Below are 8761 nucleotides of genomic sequence, written 5' to 3'. Positions count from 1 at the left end.
CAAAGAAGATGAACACAAAGGGAATGGCGAGTCACACTCCAATATTGTAATAGAAGTAGAGGAAGAACAATCTGAACACTACGGGAAAGCTCTAAAGCTGGAGATATTAAGAGAATTTGAGGAAAAACTGAAAGAATATCGAGCAACATTAACTTCCAAAAAATTCATAGTCCACTTACATGGTGCCAAGGGTTTAAGAGACATGCTATAGGGGGGGTCCGATAAACAAGTTCTTCAGTTATTTGTTAAGATGTTGCCTGATTGGACCGAGCTTTTAAAGGCTTGGAAATTAGGTATAGAGGGGAAATGTAGCATGTCATTTTTTTATTGATGAATTGTAATGTATACATCTTACAAGGATACTGGGTTTTCTTTTTGGTTCTTTCCCAGTTGAGCTCTTGAACTAGTTTTTGTTTTTAATATATATTACGTGGTTCGTCCACTTTCACCATTTTTTTATAATAAAGTTTATTTTAATTAAAATGCAAAAAGTTGCACATGAAATTAAAATAATAGAGAAAAGAGTTTGCGTGATTGTAAAACTGAAACCCTAAAGGGAGAAAGCTCTTTATCAAGAAATTAGAGCTCATTTATCCACACTAGTTTGGAGAAGAAAATTTTGAGAAAAGGGTTTTTGTGAAAACATCTGTGAATGAAATCAATTTCAAACCCTTGTTTGAGAAAATCTTTTGGATAATTGGAATTGATATATAAAATTATAAATCAAGATGGGGGTTTGGAAAAGAAAACCAGATTTAAATTATTATTTTTTGTTGAAAATATGATAGGGAAAAAACTCTGAGGGGGAGGGGGTGAATCAACACTTATAAAAAATTTGAATCTCTAAATCATTCACCACACATCCATCTCACAATCTATGCATATAAATTGGAATACCAAATTAAGCACACACATCCATAGGATGAAAGTAAAACATTCAATCACATATATGACACAATATATTTGGTTACCCAGAAACCCTCCAAGGAGATGGTAAAATTGGGGTGGGGATGACACCCACAAATCTTCACTAGTGTATCCAATGAAGGTTACAATGTATTGATCATAATACATGATCTACCCTGTGAAAGGTCTACCTTGTTAAATTCTTATAGAGACTGTTAGGTCTCACCCTGTTAAAGGATTTCTACACCATGTTAGAAGTGTGCCTAATTAAAGGACTTTAACTTACAATGAAGTAAGCACCTTGTTAAAGGATTTACAACAACCTGTTAGGACTACTTTGTTAAGAGATTAACTGATTCATTTGCTAGAATGTCTCAACAATGATCCTTCAATTAGCGTTGTGTTGCTTGATAATATATCACCTCTTTCCTAATGTGTACTTGATCCTTTCTAATCAAATGTATTACTATTGTTTTCTAATTCCTTTCCTCTATTCTCCTCTAACTGATTCTGCAATGTATCTCAATTCACAACTCCTTAGTCACCATGAAAGCTCAGTTTGTGCATGCAAACCTTCTCTATTTTCTCCTTCCACACACACATAAAGTTTAGGGGTTTTCCTCCTTAAGAAGACCTTGGTGACTTAGGGTTAAGTATGAATCAACAATTGTAATTCATCCACCTAGTTGCTTAAACCTTCCCTTTTTCTAATTGGATGCATATACTACATAGGGATTCACAATAAATATTTGTTCTTATCATCTAAGGTCACAAAAAAATCCTTAAGTCAGCTCCAAAATAGTCTACATAGAAATTTGTGCCATTACAAACAACTATATCAAAACTGTATAACTTGGCATTTGAAATCTATGATGCTCGGCATCAACTAGAGCTTCAATGTTGTAACTTGGCCTCTGAATGACTTGGTATCCATTGATCACTCAACATCTGAATAACTCGGCATACACTATTTGCTTGACACTTGAGTCACTCAACACTTACTAGTTACTTGGCACTTGAATCACTCGACATATATTGTTGCTCAGTATTTGAGTGACTCGGCATGCACTATCTGACATGTTATACTCAACATGCATTACTTGTTCGGCATGAACTAAGTAAACAACTTATAAATGACTAAAGTGTATAGACACTCATTTGTCAAAACCAATATGAGATTAACAATCTCCCCCTTTAACATGAGTGACAAAAACACTTGTTCATGCATGAATGATTTTCACTTATGAGCATAACTCAGATATCCAATATCTATGTTTGGTTTATATACAAAATTTAAAAGTTTTAAAATTTTACAAAACATGACTTATCCATCATACCTCAAAATTCAATAACTCCCCCAAAGTTGATTGTTTTGTTCTATATTTGAACCAAAATCATTTCTCCTACTGAGTAGATGTGCATAAGTTGAACTGTATACTCTATCTTTGTCATTGACTCCCTCAAAAATATTATCTGCTCCATTGTCTCTTTCTCTTATGTCTCCCCCTTTCTTGTTTCTCCCCTTTGCTTATTTCTTTCCCATTTTGACACTTATGTCAAAGGGTTATACACTAATAGTGTATTTATCCAAAAAAAATTTATGGATCTCAAGCATAATCTTCAAAGCAACATCCCAATTATCACAAGCTACCACCAATAATTTGATTTGGATGGCCAACTTGACAGCAAGGTGTGCTAAGCCTTCATGAGTAGAAAGATGTGGATCTTTCTTCATGAGTATTTTAGAAAAGGCTAGTTCCTTGTGCAAAATCTCCATATGTGGAGTCAGCATAGATTGGATGTTGACCAATTTAGCCTTTATGTTTGCTTCATCTACATGTAATAGTACTAACTAACTTTGGGAGTTCAGGAGATTCTTGAAATGTTTCTCACTTTGAGCTGGAGACCTTGGAAGAGTTATGTCGGATGACTGCATATGACTCTCCAAACTCAATATGTGGCTCCTGATTTCCTATGTGAAGAGCGTGGGATTGCACATTTTGGTCTACATTATTTACCTTCTCAATTAGTCTGGTTAACTGCTCTATGATTGGCTTGGTTTCTTCTAGTGCTGCTAGACTAAATGCATCAAGAAATATTTCCTTGATATCTAGCAATGCTTGCTTCTGCCTATGCTCTTGTCTGAGTAGTTCTTGGTGTTTCTTCTTTGCAAGAGCATCTTGTAGTATACTCATCTGTTCAATAGTGATAGTTACAAAATCAAACTTGGGAAACTCAATCACTTCATCCAAGTTCACATCACCAATTGATGTAACTTCATCTACCTTAGATGTTCTTGGACTCGATCTTGATGATTGTAGGGGTATAGCTTCTATACTTGGTTTATGAAGAGCTTGGCTAGGAGGAGTAGCAGTTCTTGGTAGAGTCACTAGTGTTTGTATTGCTAGTTGCTCCTCAGGGTTCCTGAACTGGCTCTACTTGCTTGGTTGCACCTTGTGCTTGTGCTATAGTTGTAGGAGTATCTACCTGACCTATTGGAACTTGTGTTGTTTCCTATGCATTTGTAGCAACTTTTGGTACAGACACATTAATTTTTTGATATGAATCATGGATGACTCTTTCCTTTGATACACTACAAGGGGTAATGTAGGTTATATCAAGGTGAATTGAGGAGGGTATGTAGATGTCTCTTGTGCCTAAACTTTCTCCCCTATAGATGCCTTGTCTGCCTTCTCAATCTCATCAACACTCACAAATATAGGATTTTCACAAAGTTTGGCACAGGTAGTGGATTCTATCAGTATCTTCTTCAATTCTTCCTCTATAAGGGGGTTGATGTTCTGAGTGATAGTATCAGAAACATCCTTAATCTTTACAATATCAATTTTTGTATTCAACTCTTGTGAAGGATTGGCACTCGGCATCAATATATCTCATACACTCTATTCTGTCTATTGCTCATCCTCAATTATAGCCTGTGTATCTTCATGTGTCTCAGTGACTTCCTCTTGTGCAACTGTCTCAGTGTCAACTATAGTAACCTCAGTCACTTATTGGTGTCCATCTTTGTCCTCACCTACCTCAATAGGTGTCTTCTCTTTTGCCTTAGGTGTTGCCAAACTACATAGTGATTTTCAAATTTGAGTGATCTTTTGTACAACATCCTCAATGTTATTCTACAATATGATGAATGCTCTATATTTTGGTGCAAATTTCCTTGCATGCTTCTTTCTTGTCTTTGACATTGTTACCCTATCCAATTCTGGCATCACTTGGGCAAGTGTAGTCTCTCTGATTTGTCTTTCTATGTTGAGACTATATTGCCACTTTTCCTCAACTCGGTCATATAGATCTTTTGGTAATGAGTTGACAATCTCAATTGGAGTCTATTTGAATGTTTCTATCATGACGTATATTGACTCCTCTACTTGGTTCATCTCAATTTTTCAAGTTTACCAAACTCAATATGTGTGAGATCAGATAAATCAACATTATTCCTTATGTTTTCACACATATTATCTAAGTCAAAGGAGGAACTGTGACTTTCTACTTTGAATTGGTTGTTATCATTAGATTTGGTCCTCTCTTCATCAAATTCAATTGGAGCTATATACTTTCTCCTCGGTCTTTTCTTAGACTCTTCTTCTTTGGTAGCTGATTTGGCACTCTTCTCTTTTGGCTTAATTGCTTCTTGGGCTTTCTTGGTAGTATCTTTTGTGCTGGTTCAAGTTGCTTGAACTACAGGCTTAGGTTTTACAACCTTCCTTGGTTTGCTAACTGTTGGGGTTTTTCTTTCCTCTTCTTTGTCTCAAGTGCTTCACTAGCTTCTTCTCCCTTGACACCTTCTTCATTTTCTACCTCTTCTGCTTGATCTTCACCTTGACCTTGAGTTAAGGCTAGTGGTGCTTGAACATGAATACCTTCTTCTTCTTCATTTTCCTTTGCACCTTTAACAAATTTCTCTTTGAGTTTCTTGACAATTTTATTCTTCTTTCTCATGACTGAGGCAAACTTTAAATCCATTGTGATCTTAGATTTAGCCACATCATAGTTCCCAAAGGCAATAGCCTTAGCATCTATATCTTCCACAAGTAATGATGTGATTGCTCCAGAGGCCTCATCTACATTGATCTCATAGCCTAGTGGCCTTAGTCACCTTACCCTTGGAACTACAACTTGAACATATGTAAAATTAGTGTTAACTAGAAAGCAGACATCATTGAAATGTTTCTCAACTAGTGAAATTGGTATCCATAGTCTTTTCTTCATTGACTGCTTGAAATCTTCAAAGTAGCTCGTCATTACCTAATCAAAATTCTCTCCTAGTTGCTCAATAAATTCACTAATTTACATTGCAATAGATCCATTTGTTTTCCATGCAACTTTACCAAAAGTAGGGAATGTATTATGTACATAAAATAACATACATACAAAAATTGAACCAAATTTACATTGTGCACTCTTGGTCTTCTTTATTGGTCCCAATTTTTTTGTTAATTATTGCAACTGCAACTCGACAAGGTCATAAGTATGATCCTTCTTAACTAGTTTATAGCTCATGTCAATAGAAATACATGGTACACCATTGAGCCTGCTAGATTGATAAAATTTGTGTGCTATAATCCTCACTACAAAAGCAATTAGGGGATATGAGATAGTGTTAATTGTCATCCCTTGTTTGTTCCACACAACCCCTGTATTTTTCTTACTAACTTCCTTAGCTTCACTTCTCATAGTTTTAGGTCAATCTATGGTTGGACACCCTGTTACTTGTGATTTTCACCAGTCCATTATCTAACAATATAGAATTATCATGAATTTTTCTTAGAACTATCTTTATCCATTCAATTTTGAAACATTGGAGAAATCTAGGCACAGGTTAACCCTTTTGACTCTAAAATTTTGAATTCATCTCTTAATGCACCATTTTCACATAATTTCCCATAGTTTCCCTAATCTCCATGTCACTTATGCTACCCACCTTGCATGTGTAGCAACATCTCACATCTTGAATCATCAAAACTCGAGGTTGTATCATTGATAACGCACTAGATGGATCTTGCTTGTAAGAAATATCAGGAATGACTCTAAAATTTGGTTGTTTGATTTCATTGCTTATCAACTATACATTCAAAAACTTTTTTACCCTCTTTAACCTTAGTTGTTGATGAACTAGACACCATTATGAAAACCTAGGGTTTGCAAAAATTCAAACTGCGTAGCTCGGCACACAATAAATACCTTTTTAAATCTTCTGACATGATGTCGAGAAACTATTGAATCCTATTTGCAAATGCTTGGAATGATCTTTTCAAATTGCCTTCAGTTTTTCAAGCACTTCTTCAAATTTGAATGATGTCAAATGAGTACAAATCGATCATATAGACCTTAAAACCTCACATTTAATGCTTCGTGCTTACATAGTTGTAAGCTTGACTTCAATAGAGATTTCAACTCACTCAGCTTCCATGAAGTTCCCTTTATGCTTGGCAACTATTATGAGCTTGGCCAACACTATCACTGATGATAGCTTGACATCAACTAACATTTCACTCGGCAGCCAAAGTGAAACTCTTCATGCTCGATAGTAACATGAAACTATCACAACTTAAAGATTTCTTCTAGATTATAATCAACACTTTGCATCTTACTTCATGCTTATACAATATTTTCAAAACTAAATTCTTGGAACTGATGTATAGTATGTATTTTAAATATCAGTCCCAACATGCCTCTTGATTGCTTAATTTGAGGTGGTGCGATCACCTGACCCATTGGGTGAAGTGACCTCATCTGAGCTTGATGAGCTACAATCTTCCTTTCTCTTCCATGTCTTGTTCATCTCATCTCTGACATTCTCAACATCTATCTTTCCTTTGCCTTTGTTGAATTCACTGCTAGGTGCCTTTGACCTTGTTGGACAATACCTATTTATGTGACCAGTCTTCAAACAACTAAAACATGTGGTTTGACTTAACCATCTTTTGTAGTCACTTATGAAATGTGTTCTTGTGTAAATTTCAACATGTCCATACTCTTGACAATAGTGACAACTATACCTAGTATTATAATCCCAATTATAAGAGTTTCCATTGTGCATTACCTTAGTCTGCTTGTTTGATGACCATTTAGGCTTGGATCTGCACTCATATGCTCTATGTCCATACTTATGATAGTTATAGTAGTATCCTTCAAATCTTTGTGTGCTTACAGTCTTGGTTTTGCATTCATGTGCCTGATGTCCTTGATTGTCACATTTGTGGCAGTGACACATGAACTTCTGCTTAGGATTTTGATTTGCAGTCTTCCTCTTGCAAACATTAGTAGTATGACCTATCTTACCACAATTATGACAAGTAGGTTTGAAGTTCTTACCTTTGTTACTTCTTTCTTCACCACTTTTGGATGATTCTCCTTCTTCAATACTGGTGTAACCTAATCCAGTAGTATCAATTTTGGATCTGGGAGATCTCATCAATTGTTCAAAGTACTTGATAGCTTCACTAGGTCTGTTGAAACTTTTAGCAAACTATTTTTTTGTTTTCAGATCATTTCTCAATTGTTCATTCTGCAACTTTAGTGTTGAGATCTCAACATCCTTTACATTCAGTTCATGATTAGCAATCATCATTTGACTCAATGTTTCCAATTGCATGTTAGCAATCTTATTTACCTCCAATGTTTTCTCTTTCAGTTTATTGGTTAGAATCCTTTTCTCATCTTCAATCATGACTTTGTCTTCTATGGCTTTCTTTTCCTATTTAGTGATTTCACAAAGTAATACTGATTGGACTTCTTGTTCTATCTTGAGATTTATGACCTCTTCAGTTAGGGTTCCATTCTTTTCCATCAGATCTGCAATTGTTGCATCAAATTCACTTGTGTTTCCATCAATAAACAATTCAATAGTGTCAATCTCTTAGTAATGTGTGTCATTCTCTTCAATAGCTATTTCCCTCCTTCTTTTCAATGATCACTTTAACTCATCTCTATCTTCACTCAGCTGATGTAGGGAAAGTTGTATTTCAATCTTTTGGTTCTCAATAGTTTTTTCGAACTTGTAGACTTCCATTTCCAAGATCTTTCCTCAAAGCTACAAAGCTTTACTTCTAGAGAACTCTACTCTAATACCAATTGTTGGAAATACAATAGGGAGAGAAAACTCTAGGGGGGGGGGGGAGGGGTGAATCAACACTTAAAACTTTCAACCTCAAAATCATTCACCACATGGCCATCTCACAATCTATTTGTATAAACCAAAATGCCAAATTAAGCACATACATCCATAGCATGAAATTAAAGCATTCAATCACATATATGACACAAGATATTTAGTTACCTAGAAACTGTATATGAGCAATGTTAGTATGCTAATAGAAACCAAATTTAAATAAAGCTTCTACAAACTAAACAAAATTCATAAACTTCAAGATAGACTAAGATGAGCTCTCAATTGAGAATATGAGCCATTAATGGGCTCTCTCAATAAGAAGCTCTCTTGTTGAGTGGCTTTGTCTAAATAGATAGGATGTATGCTCAAGCTTTATGCTTCAAAAAGGGCTTCAAATGGAGTTGGAATTTGGGTGTGAGTGTATGGTTTTGATGTAAAATAGCTTCTTAAAATGGCATTATGACTTTACTTCATGGATTGTGTTAAAATGGCTTGGGAGAGGATTCCTTAAATAGGCAAAGGCTTGAGGGATTGAGGGCTAAGATGCAAGGATGGGAAAAAGCTCATGGAGGGCTCAGATTGCATGAGAGGAGAGCACATGGATTGTGCTTCCTTATAGCCAATCAAGGAGTGACACATGTCACATGGAGAGATGATGGAGAAAAGGGGAAGGATGAGTCAACAAAGGAGGCTCAAGGGATAAAATCTTCATAAAGACCCTCA

Source organism: Cupressus sempervirens, chromosome 3 (genome assembly GCF_028749045.1).
Source record: "Cupressus sempervirens isolate cs-2001-9-10 chromosome 3, ASM2874904v1, whole genome shotgun sequence".
Lineage (NCBI taxonomy): Eukaryota > Viridiplantae > Streptophyta > Pinopsida > Cupressales > Cupressaceae > Cupressus > Cupressus sempervirens.
The sequence above is the reverse complement of the archived record's forward strand: the minus strand, read 5'-3'. Positions refer to the sequence as shown.